Below are 22,790 nucleotides of genomic sequence, written 5' to 3'. Positions count from 1 at the left end.
CTCGTACCTATTTGCATTGGATTTATCAAACGTATAAGTAGTATGAAATTAAAAAAAAGGGATGAAGCTCCTGAGTCAACACAGGCTCCTTCAATCGGTTTAAAAAATGAGTGTCGAGAAATAGAGGAAGATTGGGACTTCATAGATGTAGTGTTAAAATTATTAGTTTAAAATTATTATTAGTGCTTCATTCCAGAAGCAAAGGTGATGATTGGGTGCATGCTCCTTAAGAGGAAGTCACCGTAGACATTGCGATGATCGACCTTCATATTTTGATTTGGAAGTTACCTAAATTGATTTTGCGCGAGTTTTAATGGCGGGAAAAATTGTATATTTTATCTGAAGAAACCTGCGTATACGACAGTAAAATCACTCACTTCGCTTTAAATAAATTACGTCGCTATCAGATAAGTTCGATGCGCTGGATAAGGGGGAACATAATCGAAGGAATGAGTTTGGAAAATCGGCGCATTTCATGATGAATCCATTCATCACTTCTCTCTCCCGCTAAAACTTTTTAGCGGAAACGATAACTTTGGTTATAAGTATGTACTTTCTCTCCTCAAAGGAAAAAGAAAACGGCGTAACTAACGATACCACGATGGAATTAATTGGCAATGAGTTCAAATTTTAAGGCTGCCTCATCTCTGGATACACGAATAGCTTTTGCTGATAAAAGAAAGCTAAAGGAAGCGCGTTAAATCCGCGAGTAAAAATTGCTCTAGAAAATTTCTTCCGCTCAGAAAAATCACCGAAATCGCTCTCGGAGGCTTCGTTATGCTTTAATAGGATTATTATAAGCAGTGCTTCGTGGAGGGGGGGGGGGAAGGTGTCCAAAAGGAATAAAAATTCCCAGTTTACGTGAAATTAAATGAAAATACCATAAAATATCAGCAGAAAGAAAGAAAGGAAATTGCGACAGAAGCACTTCCATAAAATAATGATTTCGAACTTCAAAATAGATTCTAAAACAAATGAAAATTTTCATACGGGCCCAATCCAAAAAAATGATAAAAATATCCAGTTCCAGTGACACCTCGGCTTACAAATTTATCCGCTAACGAAGAGTTTTTTCGTGATGTTTCTACCTCGGCCAAAGATTACGGATTCGGCTGACAAAGGTCTTTGTTGACATTGATGCAAATGTTAACATGACACAGCCATATCGTGAGCTAAATCACGAGATCAGAACTACCATCACTGGAGCCCAATTAAGGCCACTGGCTACTACTAAGAAACCGCACATGCACCTCGTCCACATTCCTCTGCGGAACATTTAACGAATTATTACATATTGGAATGTGCGTGTTCGTGTTGTAAACCTAACGTGAAGTTTGTTTCCGTGTAATACTTGTTATAGGTACTGCTGTCATCTGCCATGAATTTTTAAGCTATAAACGAAGTGTTACCATTGAGTAACTGTATCGTTCTAGGCATGTTGCTCTCTGTGGCGAGACTTTTTAACGGGGATATCGACTTGCATTCACGCCCTGAAATTGGAAACCACGGAAAACCAACTTTAGCCGACCACCACTGTGGTGACGGTGAGGTTCTAGGCCATCGTGATGTGAGTCCGTCACTATGACGACTCGACCACCACGGCGTCTGAGCCAACTGACTAGGTGCGACCCACTTTTTTTATAACAATGTGGTTTTAATCATAATACCGTATAAAACGAGGAAAACCAATGAAATTTCTGAAATATTTCTACAAGTTTTTGAAATATTTCATAAAATGTTCTCAAAAAATTAGTTTTTTTTTTCAGCACTTGCGCCAGAGACATTGGACGCCACTGAAACCTACAGCATATATTTGAAAGAGTACTGAGTGTTGCTATAACTACTATGTTGTAATGAGCGAAAAGTTTTCTTCTCCAAAAAGAAATTTATTCACTTATGCAAGATGAGGTGTAAAAAAGGAGAAAAAATATACGCACAATATATTACAGACTGAAGTAATTTTTGATACACTGAGTTACATACGATTTGACAAGGTGTAACTTGGTTACCCGTACTGACGACATACAATGAAGCTAAAACTAAAAACCACTTGTGAAATTAAGCTAAAAGTTTTAAGGTTCACAAAATACTATTCTTTGATAAATGGCAGCTTTTGTGAATTTTGACAAAAAATTCAATATTTTTGCAAACCGCTGTAAAATATTGACATCCATATTTGTTATGGGCATCTTTTTTTCAGCCACCTCGTTGGGCATTTTGCTCGTTGTGGCGTTGTATTTGTATTATAGAACTCTAATTTGCATAATTCTAGTGATTTGCTTTCATGCAGCTCCTTCTATTGACGAAAATTCCAACTGAGTTTTTTTTTTTTCCTGTACCAAAAAAAAAAATCCCTGTTTTCGTGTGAGAATAAGTTTTTTCAAAAAGTCCCAAATATACAAATTCCTCTTATTTTTATGAATTTTTAAACTAATTACGAATTTATGGGACGACCTGCATGTCCCGGTGGGAATGAAAGGGTTAAATACTTCCGGGATTATGGTGATGATAAGTAATGAACAAACAAGACTTATCTTTCTCCCTCAGGAGATAATCTTCCCAAAAGTAATAGGGTTAGGCCCGAAAAAAAACCGCTTTACCATTGGCAACAGTTCGATCGACTTCTTCAAACTAGGAAAAAACTGTTCATATGTGCAGGAGAATGAAAAGAAGCATTCGGTTCAGAAGGGTACTGCCGTTGCTGTGTGGTCGTGTGGGCATCTTGATGGACTCGCATCTAGGGAACCCGGGTTCGATCCTCACAGGCTGCACAATGATAGTCGGTTGGAGTTGGTTTTCCACCGAATTCGGAAAACAGATGGTGGCACACACATAGCGAGAATTCCTCATAACGTTACCCGAATAAGTTGGTAAATAAACTATTGATCAACTGGGTGAGTGAGTAGGAGATTTACTAAGGAGTGAGCGGTTGACTGACCGTATAAATGAGTGGTCGAGTGACAGTGTGAGTGACCGTGTGAATGAGTGGTCTAGTGTATGAGTTATTACCTATTGAGTAAGTGACCGAGTGAGTGGTTGAGTGACACTATGAATGAGTGGTTGAACGAGTGAGTGAGCAACCGTATGAGCAAGTGAGGGAGCGATTGATGGAGTGACCGCTTGAAAGTAACTCGCTCACTCACCTGCTCATTTGCGCAACTACTTACTCACTACTTAACCCCAGATGCACCTCGTCCATATTCCTCGGCGAAGTTAGCTGCTAACGCATTATGTCACTTTGTCGATGAATTCTTTGTTGGTGAATTTTCCTTTCTTCGAATTGTGTGGAAGGGAATTGTTTGTGATGAATTTCCCGCACACGAAGATGAACGTGCACCGATTTTAATAGATGGACCTGGCATGGATCTTAATAAATGAACCCAACTAACTCGTATATAATAAAATATTCACCATTACGTATACAATATAAAAATACGCGATGGAGCCATCTTTTATGGCGGTAAAAGTACTTCATCATCCACGAGGGATGGACATTTTGAATCTTGTCCATATTTTATACACGTATAAGATACGTATTCGCAATAAATCAAGATGGCTTTTGTGCACGTAAACACGTCCACCATCAATCATCGGAGCGTCTTTTAAAGGCAAGACGTATCATTATAATGGTATAACCTTTATCCAAAGAGAAGTTCATCTCTTCAGTTCCGTCGTCATCATCCGAATTATTTATTCAACGTGTTTACGTTGAAAATTGTCCAATCATGTTCCCTCTCTCTCGTCCGAAAGGATGACAGTGTGTGTTTACGAGATGAACGAATGATGCCAATCATAACTCATTTAATAGAGAATCTTTCATAAAGCAAGACAGAAGTAATGCCTTTTTGATAAGTATCGGGCTTTTTAAGGCTGAACCAGTCTATTTTAATTTGGTCCATATCAGACCCCATCGGGGTGCGTGAGCTCCAGTCAATGAGATGAGATACCCGCCTGATGAGCAAAAAAATATCAGCCAAAATGACTGAACAATACGAATCAAGTTAAAGATAGAAAGGGTTCAAGTGAGTGAAGGTGTCTGTGGAGACAAGAGGCTGCTGACCACACAAACACATCTATTTGACACAATGTATTTTCGAACTGTATGGACCCTTGGGGGCTTTATATTGTACTGTTCTGAACTTTCTATTCGTCCTCTTCACGTACGCATCTCGTTCATTCTGATAGCATACATGATTTCAAAAATTAGAAGCGATGTAAATTTGTAAAATTACGTTACACCCACTGTCCGACTTCGACTTGATGGAGCCTTGGGAAAAAGAGGTATTGTAGGGGTCCACTCGACTGTGGTCGAAGAGGTTTGATACGTCAGCAAATGTCGTTTGTGAACACATCATATAAAGTGCATGTTGTTTGTGAACATATAAAAAAGGATATAAAAAAAAATATTTTAAATGAGAATATTTTTTCTATGAACATATATCTTACAATAAATGTTTTTTTCGCACTTGATAATATCATCAAAAAAATTAAATCATTCATAATGTCATCAAAATCTAATTTTTGAGTTCTCTCAGATTCAGTACATAATAAAGCTAAAGAGATGGCAGTTTTTCTATAAAAGACATGGGCGAGCTGATGATTTTATTCTTTTTAATAAGAAGAATGATCTTTCTCTAGAACAGCATGATATTGGTGATGTTGTCAATGATGATTCGACGCTGTCTCAACATTTGGAAACGTCTCTTCTAACCCTCTAGCGTTATTTAACATTTGTGCCACCAACCTGTACCCAAGATGAAGACTGTTACAGTTCATCGTGTTTGCAAGATCAGATGCATAAAGTTTCGCATTGCAAATGTACGGAATCGCTATGAAGATTTCAGGATTTCATGTTGATACAAACATGCAAACTTTGTTGTCATCGTTTGATAAATCATTTTACGGACGGCCTAAAAGATGTGGAATTGAGGAATCGAGCAAAAGACAATGACACAAATTTTTGTCGTGTTGCAGTAGAATATTTATGCTGTGATCGGTATTAAGACTAAAATTGATATTTAAGAGGGTTTGCTAATAATGGACACTTTGGAAATAATATGATGTGATTTAGGGGAAATTCTTTGATTTTCCAAAATTTTACTATATAATTTATAAAAATTTGAGTAAAATATATTATATTATAAATTACGGGGGGCCCCTCAAAGCATGGGGCCCCGAGTCCATATTTTTTATGTTTCCCATGAAGGAAATCGGGTCTTGGTTATTCCCGACTTTTTGAATGTAGCCCAAATGGAGGAGGATGAATTCTTCAGCCGAAAAAAACAATTTAGAGAAGAAAAATGGAAAAAGATGAAAAGCAAAATCTCTTTTTCACTGAGGGAGATTCTCTCGGAAATAAGATCACTCCCTCTCGATCGTTTTCCTTTTTGCGGGAACGAATTGAAGTACCTTTACGATGGGACCTCGAATTGTCATTGAATTCGAGGCTCAACTGATTGATCATATCGATCTTCTGCGAAAAGAAAAACTCTTTCGTCTTTCTTATAAGAATCTTCTCGAGAGAACAGCCATTTTCCTCCTTCAACAGGCGATTTACACACAAAAAATATCGACTGATTCTACAATCACAGCAAGGAGAAGTAAAAAACTCGGCGATTGCAACAACTGGAAAAGGCACCGCTCCCCATTGCGATGGTCACCAAACTTCAAGGCACCACGGCCCGGCATCAGCAGATCTACACCATACCATAAAAAAAGATACCTACTTTTATTCATCGTAAATATTTCAGTTCGGAACACAAATCGCAGCATTTGCTGAACGAATTCGTCTTCTGCAGCGTTTCTCAACCTATGGTCCGTGACGATGGTATAGATCAGGAGTCTTCAATGCATGGCCCGCGAGCCACATTTGGCCCTCGGAGCTTTTTGTTGTGGCCCGCTGATCATTTTTAGAAAATGGTTGAAAATATTGAAAAACTATTAATTCCAGAATATGTGAAAGAAATAATTCCAGAATAAATGAAAATTCAGGATTACTGAAAGGAATAATTTTAGAATTTTCGATTTGATTTAAACTTGTGAATCAATGAGAAAAATTATTTCGTTATTTCTGATAGATATTATCTATAACAAAATAATAATTATATAATTATTGAAAGATATGATTTCAAGATATATTGAGAATGGAAATAATTTCAGAATTACCGAAATAAATAATTAATGAATCATTTAAAGTGATTTCAGATTAAAATTAAACTCAGAATTAATTAATTTAATCAGTAACTAATTATAAACTTTTCATAATTAGTGAAAGAATTATTTCAGAACTAATCAAAATTAGTAGTTAATAAAAGAAATAATTTCGGGAATAAATAAGTCTTCAATTATTTTTGTCCCTGTTCAGCTCAGGGACGCCATTTGTACTAGTTTGTGGACACTTCTCCCGGTTTTCGCATCATTCCATCGGGTTTGCCATACATCGATTATTTCTTTTCTTGCCTTTTGCTTTGCTATTGATGGTGGCAATAATATTTTGATTAATTGTGTGCCATTGATTGTCGCTGCTTTTGCTGTTGCGTCGGCTTCTTCGTTCGTTCCCCACGTGCGCTAGCGTGTGGCGAAATCTAGCAACTTTTTCTTTTCCGAAGTTCACCTGGACATAATTATCTTTCCTCGATGTGTCGAGGGCTGAGAAAAACGCCTATATTTCCGAATAGCATTGGCATGGTAGAGATATATTGAAGCTGAACCGAAATAAATGCCACCATGAACTCTACAATATTCCTTGTGGGACTACATTAAATACGTTACAGCCGTCTGTATGTCGCCAATGTGTCCATTAATTGTTAATGTCATTGCAACCGATTTTGTTGCGCGTTTACATTCAGTACATTCACTCGTATACGATATGTTTATTCGGCAAAGAGAAGGCGCTTATTAATGTGGTTCGTGTTGCATTTTGTTGCATGGTATATATCTCTCGAGCACGATCGGTCGAATATGACAAAGTCCTGAGAGGGAGTCCCATCAATTTTACACGAAACGACGTCCCTACAATTACAGATACCCCGAGAGTGAGAGAATAATACATAAGTTTTCGAATGGTATTCATGTTGATGCCGTGCGTGACATTACGTTGCCTTTCTATTCTTTGCCGTCTCATCAACTCTCTGCATCTACTCGTGATGCATCATTTATTGACGAACAAGGAACAGTTTGCGATTCCGCAGAGACGCGACTCGTGATATCGAAAGATATCGCTTAAAAATGGCGGACGGCAAACTTCTGAAGTCGAAGACGCCCAGAATATTTCCATTGAACTCGGTAAGTAATAAGTATTTGTTAGTGTGTACAGGATATCAAATTACAGCTACTGCATGATGCGATCACATCAAAAGACCGGGTTTATCATAACAATAAAATCCATTGAAAATTTCTCCATAATAAACCCAGATGCAAAATGAGATGGCCGTATTTACTCATAAGATAACATCATGAACCCCAACAGTTAGGGTTACCAGATTCGAAAACTAAGAAAAGGGGGGTTGCTTGCGCGCGCACACCCTTTGGTAACGTTATTTTTCCCAATTTCTGCAACAAATAGCATTACTTATGCTAACAAAAAATACATCCGTCACCACAATTATCACTCCCAACTAAAACAGAGAGAGAACCACTATAAAATAAAACAACAATCCATCTCCCTCATCACAAATGAATTAATTGTTCACAGTCTGGTCAGTTTCATTACTTTGCCTAGAGCAGGGCGAAAATTTTTCTTTCTCCACCCTCAGAATTTTTTTTTGTCGAGATCGTTTCTTTTTTGACACGATTTCATCATAGGTCATTGGAATTAGTATTGAGTGTCGTCTGCGTGCTATTTTGTTATTTCTAAATGGAAGAGTTAGCATCCCTCCCTACCTTGCCAGTTCAGTATATGGCATTAGCTGCTGGTGAGTAAACTGGTGATCACTGGTGATCTGAAAAGGTATGTTACGGTTATGAAAAACATCTGCCCCCTGCTTGGAGGCAGATTGGGCAAAACATTTTTCCTGCTTTGAGACAAATTGGGCGAAACATCAATTGCTTTGAGGCAAATTGAGTTCTTGTATTCTGTGCATTTCGATGGCGATTGGTCAAAGCATGTAAAAATGTGTGGGGGGAAAAAACAAGAGATATATGTTTCAGGTGAAAAAAAAATTCCCCAGGAAAAAACAAAAATAATTCCGGAAATCTCAAAAATAGAACAAAAGGACGAATTTCCTAAAACGTAGGAGGACGATTGAAATGATATCAAAAAGGAGGACCCGAGTAGTCTTGGGGTCGCTTGAGGTACTTTAATGCCAATTTTCGCTGCTAGATGGCGCCACCGGAAATGTTTTCGCGTGTTTTTGACCGACTTCCTTTTTTTTCCGGATTTCGCACCTTTCGAGCCAGACTTCCCGTCGCCTGGAAAATGTCCGATATATTTTCAAAATGGCGGTATTTTTTCCGGATTTCGCACCTCTCGAACCAGACTACTTGTTGTCTGGGAAATGTCCGATATATTTTCAAAATCGCGGTTGGTCCTATTTATTTGGAAAAAAAAACTATTTTAGTGCCCTATCAGGATTCGAACCCATGACAACTGAAGAAGTCTTTCATTCTCCAGGATAGTGTGCTAACCACTGAACCGAACAGAATTGCGAAAGTGTCTTATAAAATAAATATATAAAAATGATAGTACGTATATTAAAATATAAAAAAAATGCGTCGCTCTTAATTTTCATGTGCCTGTGATCGACGATCGTCCACGGAGTTATTGGTGAAAAGGGCGAATATTGTGAACCATATCTACTGTTTTTCAATTATTTTCACACTAATTTTCCACAAACCTTTTTTTTAAATAAATTTTTAAAAATTTTCTCAAGATGGTCGATCACGTGACCCACGTTGATGACGATACTAGATGGCAGCACTAGCGATATTTAACTTCCGTGAAAATTATTCACTATGTCGTTATATAAAAAATTGTATCAAATGTCATCCCGATTTTCTCTTTGGACATGAAGTTGTATTAGAAATGAATTTAAAATAGAAAAAATTAAGTCGCCAAATTACGGCGAAAATGTCAATTTTGGCACCAAACTAACCAAGATTTTTCTCTAGCTGTTTTCAATCCTCAAGTTTGAAAAGATATAGTTCGTTTGTGGTTAATGATGATGCCACTAGTGTTCAAATTATGCTGCTTCGAGAAGAGCCTTTTTATAAAAAAAATATTAAAAATTAATCAAACATGATCCAAAAAAAACGCTCACTTTCCAAGCGTTATTATTTTTATCCATCGTCTTTGGATCTTTAAGAGATTAGATACCAAAAATATGCACAAAAACACACACACACAAGTTTTCATTGTCAATATTTCTATATTTCCTTCCATAACGAAACGAGATTTGTAACTACACCCTTAAAAAGCTCATTCTTTAGACATCACTTCTTATACCACATAAATAAGAAAGATATTGTGTCTTTCCGCACTTTATTATTTTATTTCTATTTTAGTTTTTTCATTATGTCACTTTATTCATGGCTTTTATTTTATTTTTTTATTCACTTCAAACACTTAAAAATTTATTTATTTCACTTTATTTTATTTTATCCAACTTATTCTACATGTTTGACTTTATTAATTACTCAAACTTTTATTCAAAAATTTTAATTTTTCTTTATTTTATCTATTTGATTTTTATTATCTTTGTGTCAACATTTTATTTTCTTTATGTTTTTATCGTTACTATTCATCTACAGTATATATCGTTTTTTTTATTATCTTCGTTATTTGATTTTTATTTACTTAAAATTGTTTATTTTGTCGTTTGAAGATCTTACATTTCTTAAATGATTTTATATATATATTAATTAAAATGTTATGTGAATAACCTTCACGCGTAGTTCAAAAAATGAGACAGACCACAAATTTATTCAGTTCGATTATTTATTCATATCAAGATATCGATTGCATGCTCGATAAGTTTATACATTTGTCTGGAATTTACATTAATTCCTTTTATCGTCGGTGTGTTATTGACAAAAACACGAATGTCATAAATTGTATTACATTTCGTGAAAAAAAACACTATCACCAAGAGGTCGGGAACGGGAACAGTTTCCTCTAAATTTGAAGCTGGGGCCGTCGTACACATTCAATGCAAGGCTAGATAAAGTGATAATTATAATCACGGCCACAACGATGATCCCGATCAAGGCTTTCCCGGTCTCTTCACGGCTAAAAAATTTCTTTGGGCCGTCACAGCGCTATCCTTTGACACGTCTTGCATAACTCCGTACTTATCACGATCTCCACTGGAAGTGACAAATACTAGCGGGATTTCAGCAATTAATATGCTTCGTTATGAAAAATCGACGTGATCTTTCTAGTGTTAAATTGTATTTACGTTGAATTGGGTATGAAAACCGTGTCTCTGACATGTCTCAATGAATAAAATTTTCAAAACTTAAGAAAATATTCATTTCCTGCCGTTTTATGAAAAATCAATGTTTCTAACATTTCTGCTGAAAAGATTTTTAATGTTTATCAATCCGGGAAGTTACTCCGGCTTACGTAGTATAAAATATTATATCTGTATGTTTATTCGAGTTTTTTTCATGAATTTTACGTTCCTTAGCAGACATTGTTACCACTAGAGGCATGTTTTTTCGAATAGCGATGAGAATAAGAAAAGGCTAAAAATAAACTACTGTATCCGATATGTCTGGTGTCAACTAAGGAGTGGACATGACATTTTAACTTTTATTCTTTCTCGCACCAATTTTCTCAGAAGCATGTGTGTATTCAATAAAATAATACTTTTATAAAAAAAGGGATAAATAACATGGAAAAATGATAAAAATGTTAATCACTGGAAGTATCACCCTGTATGTTCTCTTAATTTTGAACATCATGTATAATAAACGCCTTCAACGGCTGAATCGAAGATCATTTCTGCCGGTAATTGAAACATAAAACAAATCGAAACACACACATTTTGCTTTTCGGCCGCTTTTTTATTCGAGAAATGTTATTTTATCTCACTTGCTCTATTTTATCTTATGCGAGACGTTCGTTAGGCTCATTGATGCCTCGAAGGTAAATTGATTAGGCGGCCGATCAATTTTTTCCCCCACGTTGTGTACAGTGTGTAATGAGCCGCAAAATTCCAAAGAAAAACACGACGGACGGCCTAATGATTTCTTTTCGACCTTCATATAAATCATGAAACAAAAAAATGGAGAGAGAAGCTTCTTTAATATACTGCATGGAAAATACTGTTCGTAACAAGACGGAGATATCTCGGTTCTTGTTCCTCATTATGTGTACGGTATAGGCCAACACGTGAACCGCCATTTTGACGCTACAATCAGTTTTCCGCAAAAAAGGGATTGCTCCAACTTCTTTTCTTTTTTTCAATATTTTATCATCTACATTAGACTAATTTGTTTTCATTTTCAGAACTTTTTCAGTTGAGAGAGCCAAGTTAAACAGTAGTCAAAGAGGCCAGAAATGAGATACTGCTACTGTTCAAAGGCCACAGACTGATGTACATTAGGTGATCATATTATCCTATGCTATGGTATATTATACGAATACTACGACCACAACAGGCAAAATGCCTAACGAAGTGGCTGAAAAGAGATGCCAAAAAACAATGTTACGAAAATTATTTATTTAGTCCTTATTTATCATTTACTAGCTGATACCCGGCGACGTTGCCCGCCCCGTAAAAAATTTATATACGTATAGCTTATTAATTATTTCTTAATCAAAAAAAATGTCTGCATCAAGTAAGAGAAAATTACTTTTATTTTTAAATATTTTAATTAAAATCTTCAGGCAATCGCTGGTGGATACACAATATTTTTTCTTTTTCCATCTGGTGTGTAGATGTACAAATTTTTGGGATTACGAACAGGCGACGAAAAGCTGTCCGTGAGAAATACAGGGCTCAAGTAGGTTGATACCTGCCACTGCTAACGACTGGCCTTGCGCTTTGTTGATTGTCATGGCAAAAGCTAAACGAATCGGGAACTGTAATCGCTTGAAAGTGAATGGCATTTCTTCGGTGATAATTGGGATACGCGGAATGAAGACATTTTTCTTTGTCACATCCAGTTAGAATCGTTGCTTCAATGATGCAATTGTGCAATTTCTTCACGCAGAGTCTGGTGCCATTGCAGAGTTTCGGTGTGTCCAAATTTCTTAAAAGCATTATAGGTGCTCCGACTTTGAGGGTCAAATTGTGTGGTGGTACACCCGGAATATCCAAAGGAGTTCAGAAATTCTGGAGGATACAGAACTAAATGTCTGCGCTGTGTCTGTGACAGTGTCAACCGATTTGTAAGATGTGGAGTCTCCTGGAATAATTTTTAGGATTTTTTCGTTGATCTTGTTCACACTGTCATTTTTCGGTGCCAGAATCGCTCTGAGAAAGCCACTCATGGTTTTGGTCATTTTGTTAAATTTTTGGGAAGACTTTGTCTGCAAGTTCTTGAACTGAGTTTAACAACTGGCAAAATCCATTTGGGAACGTAATCGGTCCAGTGCTTGGGTCTACTGGTTGGTCAGCTGATGTGAAAATGATAGCAGTGCCGAGTCATTTTGCAGTTGAACTCGCATGTTGGTGGATAATGATAATTTTTTAACTTCGTGCCAGAGTGTTGATGATTTGAGGCAAGCATTGAGTTCATCAGTTGGCGTTGAACATTTTTATTCCCAGTTTTGTCAGCGTAGTTGTGGTTCTCTGTTGTTAGCGACGTCATACGTCCAGCTTATGCAGCGAATATTATTCAAACGCCTTTTACGCATTTTTTAAATTGAAACTATACCTATACGATGGGCGGTTGATGAGATAAAGGCCGCACTATCACTTACAGGACACCCTGTATATAGGCTAGCAGAAATACCCGGCGCTTCCCGGGTTTTCTGCAATTAATTAATGCAATAAATTGGAAAAGTGACAAACTGTTATAATAACAGAATTAAAGGTGTGACAAACCATTGTAAAGGCATATATTCCCGTCTGAAACGCATTGTTGGAAACCACGGTAGCCAAAGTAAACGTTCCGAGAAAGTAATTGTTGAGGTCCCAAAACCATTGTTGCCCGACAGTTTTTTGCCCATTTCGGGCATTTGCCCAGCTCTGACGAACTTTTAAAGTAGCCTACGGTTCAATCCCGGACCTGTTTGGTATATATGCAAAATCTGGCGACGATCGGTCTAAAACTGTAGATTTGTATAAAGAGCATACATACATACATACATACATACATACATACATACATACATACATACATACTTTCACATTTATATATAAGATTATGTAATTTTTCGCCTGTAATTAGTGCAAATACTCATTATCTCATGAAAAATGAAAATAACGTATTTCTTCTCTGTAAATCTAATTGGCGACAAACTGCGATAATTTGGCGACGTCATGAAGCCAGAGAACTTTGTAGAAAGAGAATTATCGTTCCACAGAAGCTTCCCGACTCTTCTTGGCCTGCATAAAAGCGCCGCCAAAGCAGAAGTTATGGGTAGTTGAGTTAAGAAAAGACAAACTCTTGTGTGCGTCAGTGAGAAGCCGTGTGTTTCTCTCTGTTTTAGCGTCAAATCTCTGCTTGTGAATACTTGTACACAGCAGTTCTGTAAAATAAATCTGTGTTGTCTTTAAAATTACTTCGTGCTTTGCTATCTCGAGTGCTTTTGAGACACATTATCCGGAACAATATGAATGTCAAATACATCTAAATAGCAACCCAATGAAAGTGCAATTATCTCGAAAAATAATTATGATAAAATATAATACACTGCCTCAATATACACTGTCATATTTCGTAATTTTATCTTTGTCCCGAATATATATTTCACATAAAAAGATAACCCGTTATCTCCCGTATTTTCACCGAAGCTCACTAAAATTTCTACTATTTACTCACATTAAGGATTAAGACTATTCTAACAATTTATAAATTATGTTACGATCATGACTATAACTATAGTTAGAGTTTCTGTCATATAAATACTCTCAACTCACATATTTGTCAAACTTAACACTTTTTTGAACGTGAATTACATTTTATTCCAATACGATTTGCAGAAGCTTCATTTCCAGTCATTAGCGATCTTTCAGTGATTGATGAATGGCAGCTTTGCTTACCTTTGGCATTTTTTTTAGGTGACAATCGGTGATGTGCCATACTTCACCGTGTGTCTTTGAGAAAATATGGGTGAGCTTAGGTACTGTGTATAATATCGTGTTTTTGTGTATTGCTAATTTTCTTCCGGAACACTTTTCGTGGGTCGGAGAGAATGCACATTTGCCTTAGCCAAACTAATTACTATACTATTGAACACCATACAAATGCTTCTTAACAACTCTCTGAGGAATTTCTCGCAAATTTTCTTTCCGTCATGCAGGAAAATATTGTGTATATACACCTCGAAGTGGTTCCCAACTTCGAGGAGCAAATGCAAGCCAATCACCCTGTTGAAGAAGTCTCGCCACAGAGAGCAACAGCCCAACAACGGTGCAATTATTCAATCATTGCACTTCACTCATAGTTAGAAAAATTGGTGGCAGGTGAGTTGGCAGCACTACACATAAGAAGCATTACACAGAAACAAACTTCACATTAGTTTCACAACACGTACACGCGAATTCCAACTAATTCATTAGAAATTCCGCAAAGGCATGTGAACGAGGTGCATGTTGTGTATGTATATGCATGACTCTAACGTAATTATTGTGTCAGAGATATGCGTATTTCTTGTACGCGAAGAGCTGCCACCATGTTAAAAATTTAAGGCGCAATTGCAAAATGAATTTTCGTTCCTTTGCGAATATCCTGTCGAAGGTCTGCCTACGGGACAGACAAATTTTTGTCGTAATATTCGGCTCTTGGTCAGGGCAGTCGTTCTCATCGCTTCCCCTTCGTCTGGATCCACGCCAGGCATCTTCAGCTGCGAATAGAGTGGAGGCAGGCCATCAGCCTCTGTGAACAGAACAAAGCCAAACATCATCGGCTGTGGATGGAGTGAAGGCAAATTTATACAACTGCGAATGAAGCCGAAATAGACATCTTCAACTGCAAATGAAGTCGAGGCAGGCATCTTCAGCTGCGAATGGAGCCGAGGTATACATCTTCAGCTTTGAATGCAGTGAAGGCAGACATCTATAGCTGCGAAAAGAGCAGAACCAAAAACGTTTCGGATGTGAATGGGGGGGGGGGGCAGACTCCTTCAACAGTGAAGCAAGCCGAGGCAGGCATCTCCAGCAGTCCATGGATCGGAGGCAAGCATTTTCAGCTGTGAGTGAAACGGAAGCAGGCTAATCTATGGCGATGCGTCAGAGAAGTGATTGATTGTGTGGATGCACCGGATCATCCCATATTTTTAGGGACAGACAAATTTTCCCCATATTATTTGGCTGTTGGGAGGGACGGTCAACCCATCGCCCCTCTCTGGATCCGCGCTTGAATCCCACGATATAATGAAATGAGAGATGTACGGTAAGCACACGCTATTTTTTCTCACTCTCATGAAACACGAAAAGCATTTTTTCATTATCGTTCTCGACGCGAAATTAATGTTTCAATTCCACGTGATGCTTAATTTCATTTTCATTTACAAGAGTGAGAATTAATTAAGTGGAAAAAATAGCGAAGGCCGTCGCCCCCCCCCCCCCCATCCCAAAACGAAAACCAAATTAAATAACAAATAATAACGATGATGATTATAACATTAACAATGATAATAACAATTTTTGTCTGTGTTAAATTATTTACGGGGAGCCCGAATGAAATTCCATTAAATCGTAATAATCTCCGGGAGGGATCGGCCGCCATTTTAATTTTCGTTATTTCGCTCCTAAAAAAAACATGCCCCGAAAACAATTTTAATTGCGTGAAGATTGTTTCGATCGTTGCGTATATTTAAGATTTCTCCTGTTCGAGGAAGCAAATATTTATCATCTTTATCCGCACTGATCATTATTATTTGCATCATTGTTCTTACCCCCCCCCCTGAAATCTCCATCAATTGATCCGTAATGAAGTCATCATACATAAACTGACACTAAGACAAATGCAGCGCCAATTCTGATAGACGTAGTTCAATAATACTTGGTATATACAGGATACTGAGACGAACCAGCTTATATTCATTTGGCTGAGGCGCCGAGCCGGGGAGGGGGGGGGGTTTGCAATCACAGGCCTTCCGGCCCGGCGCACTCAGCTCTCTCCAGCGTGGTCCAACCCTTCGGGGTAAAGGGCTTTTATCCCTCATGGGACAGACCCTGGGCCACGACTGGTCTTACAGTTACAGCTTATATTCCCTAGGGGGATAGAGCGGGGGCCATGGTTGATCTGACGGTATGTAGCATATATAAACCATAGGGAAAAGAAATATTCAATAAAAAATAATTCAATTTTTCCCTACCAGGTGAAAAAGTAGCGCGTTTTTATCGCAGTCATCTTTTTCGTATATGCCAAGTTTCTATGAAATGCGTCTACCACAACGGGCACTACATAGATCGGAATAGTGTCAGTTTAACCACTTCATGTACACAGTTTTGGCAAGAAATTTTGACTACCTCTATTTAACGAATCAGCGATGAATCTGGTAGCTTTGTCTTAACCTCCCTCCATACGTCAGAAAAAGGACGGGGGGAAAGAAAAAATATAGAAAAAAAGTAATAGATAAGGTAGATAAGAGTTTTTTTAGGGTCCTCTTTCAATACTAGAAAGATACATCATAAAGAAAGAGAAGGGGAAGAAAAAATCAACTTCCTTAGAGATAACTGTAAAGCTTCGCGATGGTGAAGAGAGAGAGGAAAGAAAACACGGAGAACTTGTTTGAATTTATTCCACTGGTGTTTGGACGTAATGTTATGCCCGTGATCATAAAGAAGTTAAATTGAAACTACTCGCAAGTAAAGGGTCAAAAATGACGTCTTCAAAAAATTTCATGAAATTACCACCGGTTCTTTCCTCGTCAGCTTAATTATACTGACACTACTCCGACATTATGAGGCACGTTATGGTGGACGTATTTTATTGAAACTTGGTGTATATATACGTTATTTGAATCAGAAAAAAAAGGTAAAACTGTGATAAGGGGCAATTGTATGTGAAGATGAATACACCCTGCATCATGAATGAATGAATGAATGAATGCCTGAATTTTGCCACTGGACTTATCCCGTTGCCGAGATCTCTTCCAGCCCAGCTTCGTGCCAGAGTCTGGAACACTTTATTTTGAATCAAAAAAGAAATTGACAACATAATTACCCCGGACAATTGGGTAGTGATTACAGACAGTGTTTACAAATTTTGTGGTGATTACAAACGAGATGGGGTTGGGAGTTGGAGAAAAGTTTCGGGGGTTTCGTTAAGACGGTTGAATGTACGCGGATGATGACGGGGATGAATGTATACACCCTGCATCCGCTTGGCTAAAAAAATTGGCACGAAATGAATTATTTCTTCACAAATTAAAATGAAAATTAAAAAAAAAAGTTTGGAAAAAATAAAGATTTGATGGTATTTATGTTTTTAATGCATTTTTGAGTATCAGAAATGCAAAAATATCTTGGAAACTCCAAAAAATAATGCTCGGGTTTGAAAGGTCTAAACAAAGAACTCTGTGACCACGTCTCACTGCAATTACTCTCCCCCTTTCCCTTTACTTAATGTTCACCAGTGGAACCCAAAACATATACCATGGCTATAATAGGGCAATAGAACACCCCCTAGTTGCAAATCACTGGCATATATACATCTTTTTTACACCGTTATTTTACGCGGCGGCGTATATCTCTTCACCAATTAATGCTTTAATAGAGCTGACGCCACTTATTACAATCACGGACAATGTTATCATTTGGTTATTGTTATCACTTTCGCTATATAAGGAACGGACCAATATCATAACATGAGAAAAAATTCGTTGGTATCGGAACTTTGGTTTACCTTATCAATTTATTTTCGTAGAGAGCTTTTTTTCTCCATATTTTGAAGCTAAGACTTAGACTCATTTTTCCCGGTAGGTTATCGTTATCAACCTGCAAGACTATGTAGGAGGTCAGAAGGTTCCTTATTGACAAAAATTCCGTACTCAGTTCACAATGTCCTAATCGGACCGTAATAGCAGCTATGATCCACCATGTACGTGTAGCGCTTATTTTGAGAGTACTTTCTTATATTGAAGACATGTGTAAGGCAAAAGAAAAGTCAATTTCTTCAGTTCATGGTAAGTTTCTTTCAACTGAGCACATTCACTATTCTTCGGCTAGAAAAGACTTTCACAAGGGGATCTATGGAACGTACTTGTAATTCGTAATACACACACGTTATAGACAATTCCATTCAAACTTTTCACAATTTCTAGACACGTAATTTTACGTATCCTGTGGAAAAAAAGCAGTTTTTTTATAGGATAAGAAAACAGAAAGGAAAAAGAGGACAACAAGGCTTACTTGAATCTGGGAAATCAAGAAAGTTAAGCTTATATTTTCATGACATAAATTATTATCTTAGACAATTATTTTGTTTGTAAATGAGACTTTACTCGCCTTTGAAATTTTCTTGACTTCGCAATTTTCTTGTAATTGGCAACTTTATTTGCCTTTGACAAATTTTTGACCTTTGTTTTGTGACTGGAAATTTTAATTACCCTTGCAAATGTTTTTCCCGTAATTAGCAACTACACTTGCCTTTGGGCTGTACACTTTTTTTGGGCTGTAATTTGCAACTTTTTTTGCGATAATTGGTGATAACCCGTACGGATCGCAATTTCCCGTATTTTTATAAAAGAAATATGCGCAGCCTAGGCATTTATCGTGTTGAATGTATTTATACTTTTCTACTGGAACACCTTTTACGGGCCGATGGAACATTTTGGAGGGCAGAAGGTTGTGCACCCTGCTTTAAAAGGTAAGAGACCCGTTTAGAAATTCAGCCGTGACTTGGAACTAACTTCTCAAATCATAAGTTAATGTATATGTTACTTTTTTTTTCAAGGAGGCGCCATACTTGTATGGACCCTGGAATGCCTTTGCAGCTTCTGCTTCAGTCGATACAATAAAATTCCCCGAAGAAAACGATCCGTGGCAAAATTCCCCGAAGAAAACGATCCGTGGCAAAATCCCACGAAGAAACTGAAACGAACGAATATGGCATTTTCTCATCCCATCACGTTTCAAGTACGGACTTACACGCACGGGGCACTCCTGCTCTTCAAATTTAATCCCACGCTTTTCGTTCGTATATAATCCACATACATCTTCATCCTCCATAAAACTCTCTCATATACTCTTCCCTCTCCCAATTTTTCGTAGAGGGCGCCTCGAGAGGCGTCAAGAGAGTTTTGAGAAGGAAAAATCTTTTGGAAAAAATTCGTGTTTCGCATTTATTCCTACCCAAAAAAGACCAGAATTCATGTACAGCGGAACCTCGTTTGTACGACGTTCAAGAGGCCAGATCACTTAGATCAACTCCTAGGTACTACTATTTAGTTTATCTGGGAGGCTTTTGATCAAAACGTCGTATAAATGTGTGAGTCACACAACCGAGACTTCTTTAAAAAAATTTACTTCTCTCCCTCAACAGACATGCAAAATACTACAAAACTCAATGTGTTTAATTGCATTTTCAATTCTGTTAAAAAATCATTTTTCGATCATAATTGGGGGGAAAGTATTTTAAAATCAAATTTCAAATTGCTCAGAGCAGCGTTTCTCGAACCTTTCTGAACCCAAGGATCAGCAGAATGTCTGAAAAAATTTGACGGACCAATTGTGTCCCGTATTACGGGACATTCCTTTAATTTTTGTTATTCCGATTTTTTTTATACAGTCAAATCCCGTTATAATGAACTCCAAGAGACCGGAGAAATCACTTTGTTATAACGAAATTTCGTTGTAAAGGAATTCCTTGTTTTCAGCATTGTTTCAATGTAAACTTACCTGGGGATAAGAAAAGTTCGTTAAAACGAGATTTTCGCTATAACGGTATTCGTTAAAATGGAATTCGACTGCACAATAAATATTGAATTTGCAATATTTACTAAGGTCATGAATACACAGCGTTTTCTTAATGCATAAATTATGTTATGATAAATAAATATTCATCTCGCATATTTTTCAGGTTCAACGTTTTTTTGTTTTTTTTTGCAGTTTTTCAATAGTTTTAATCACAATTGGCGATTGCGCCTACTTCTGGCAACGTTTTTGATGACAGTTGGCGATTTCCCGTATTTCATTCTATTTATGACCCCAGTTTAAAGCATTTTTTTAAAATGAAATAAGATCAACTGATCATTTGAGTATTTTTCCCCGTAAAATGCATTCTTGTTCACTACAATTTGTAGCAATCATTCATTTCAAATTTACCTTGGGGATAAGAAAACTGTTCGTTAAAACGAGATTTTCGCTATAACGGTATTCCTTAAAATGGGATTCGACTGTACAATAAATATTGTTATATACTGTACAATATTATATACAATATTATCTTATATACTGTACAATATAATTATACAGAAAATTTCAGCAGTAATTAGCAAACTGCATTCAAAGCAATAACTTTCATTTTTTGACTAAATTACACCCCGTACGTATTGCACCCAGTAGGATCGCAATTCCCGACATTTTCGACGATGGTGTATGTTGAACCCATGGATGAAGGTATAATGAACCCATATAGGGGAAAACGTGAATCAATATTACAAAGGTTGAATAATTTTTCATTGAGTTAGAATTAAGTTTCATTACAATTAATTTTATTAAAATTTGCTTGCGGATGACCTTTACCATCGTCGTGGACCATGAGTTGAGAAACACTGGCTTAGAGGAATAAAATTAGCAAAACATTACCTATGCTTAGGAAAATTTCCGATCTTGCACTCCCATCTTTTTGGCAGCGAGTAATCTACAACCAGCAACTTCGTCTTGGATTTGATTTCTCTGCTTTATAATCGTTTTCAGAGTTGACACTGGGATTCTCAATTATTTTGCAAAGATCGACTTTCGTCATTAATTTCAAATTCTTGTCGAATTCTCCCAAAATTTCCAGTTTATCTTCTAGAGCAAACGTCTTTTGTTTTCTCGACATCACGAACGGCGGATTTGACACATCCGGAAAGCAAATCACCGCAACGAAAGGAAATTTCACTGGGAATTTATCGAAAGAACTGATGCTGTGTATGTGTCTTATTGGCACGCGTGTACCATCCAAATAAATGCCTAGAATGGACTTTCCCACTCTCTGCGGGATAACGCTGAAAATATTGGGAGAAAAGATTCTGAAAGGACATATGACCGTCTTTCAAACAATTAAACCCCGTTTCATTCGAGCTCGCCGCGTCTATGTATTTCCCAAAAGCAAGCAAGGAACAAAATACTCAAGTGTCCACCACTCTAAATGGTCATCCGCCAGCTCAATGGCTATTTTCGTATATGTCAACAATCACCGTGAAATTTATGGCCTTTGCGGTGACAATATGCAAGAAGAGCCATTTCAGCAACACGTTTTTACTGTCTACGGGAGAGACTGGGCAACAACCTCCATATTGAGTCTTGAGGCACTCGGTGACTGTATAACATTATGATCATAATCATGATTTATATTAATCATATCGCTCAAATACTCAAAACCAGTTTTATGTTATTGAAAACGTTTTGAGGTAATCTTTAATTTTTGTTTCTTAGCTGTTTCCTCATGATAGATATGAATGGATGAGGAAAAATTATTAATTGATACGGCACATCTTCAGAATTTTTGCAAGAAACTTTTTCAAATTTATTTAAGTTTTGAGGTATTTGCTGTTTTCCTAAATTAATCAGTTATTTTCCTTGTGTGTATTCTCTCATTATCCTCAGCAAAATTGTGATATTGTTTCACCACCGATTCTTTGTGTGAAAACTTCGTTGGAAATAAAAAATTTTGTTTAGACCAGTAGAGATTTGCAATTTATTAATATTTTGCGTTTTCGGCGAGTTCCTCACATTTTGCTTAATTATAGCATTTATAACTTAATTTTACGTTAATTTCTTTAAACAGTTTTCTAAAAATCGGTGCATTGCTGCTTAGAATCTTTTATATGTATTTCGGTCAATGTTTTTTTAGAGTGATTCACCTTGAGTTTAAAACAAAAACAAAACAAATCTGAAACATGTTCTGCAGTTTTCAATTTGAAAAAGCTCTGATCTGTCGTTTTTAAAGAAATGTTCTTACATTAAAATCTATTCTGCATTTTTTTGGGTAAGCTTCAGCTGCGAAATATTGAAGAAAAATCGCTGGGAGTAGGTCTTGGAGTAGCAGATATTAGCAGCTAATTCCACATTTTTCATAAAGTGAATATGCTAAAGTATGTTAAAAAAATATATTTCAAGGTTACGCATTGCCGCTGTGGTGGTCGAGTGGTTATAGTGCCGGACTCGTGATGCGAGGATCCGGGTTCGAACCCCACAGTGGTGGTCGGCTGAAGTTGGTTTTCTGTGGTTCCCAACTTCAAGGCGCAAATGCGAGCCGATCTCCCCGTTAAAAAGTCTCGCCACAGAGAGCAACATTCCTACAACAGTAAATCATTCAACCATAACACTTCACTCATAGTTAGTAAAACTGGGGGCAGATGACAGCACTACACATAACAAGCATTACACAGAAACAAACTTTACGTTAGGTTGCACTACACGTACACGCACATTCCCGCATGTACCGATTCGTTGGGGGGGGTTCCGCGGGGGGGTGCATGTGTGGTGTAGCAGTAGTAGGTAGGGGCTCGGGGATCCATGATG

At 37.2% G+C, this 22,790-nt stretch overlaps 1 protein-coding gene across 1 annotated transcript in view; it reads right to left on the bottom strand.

Moving 5' to 3' along the window:
- The window catches only part of LOC149075138 (neurexin 1-like), a 181,907-nt gene that overhangs the window by 124,599 nt on the left and 34,518 nt on the right, over positions 1 to 22,790 (bottom strand). The window lies entirely within an intron of this gene.

Source organism: Pholcus phalangioides, unplaced genomic scaffold (genome assembly GCF_987345545.1).
Source record: "Pholcus phalangioides strain wild (caught in Gottingen) unplaced genomic scaffold, Ppha-v1.0 ptg000016l_1, whole genome shotgun sequence".
NCBI lineage: Eukaryota > Metazoa > Arthropoda > Arachnida > Araneae > Pholcidae > Pholcus > Pholcus phalangioides.
This window is presented reverse-complemented; position numbering and strand designations above follow the sequence as displayed.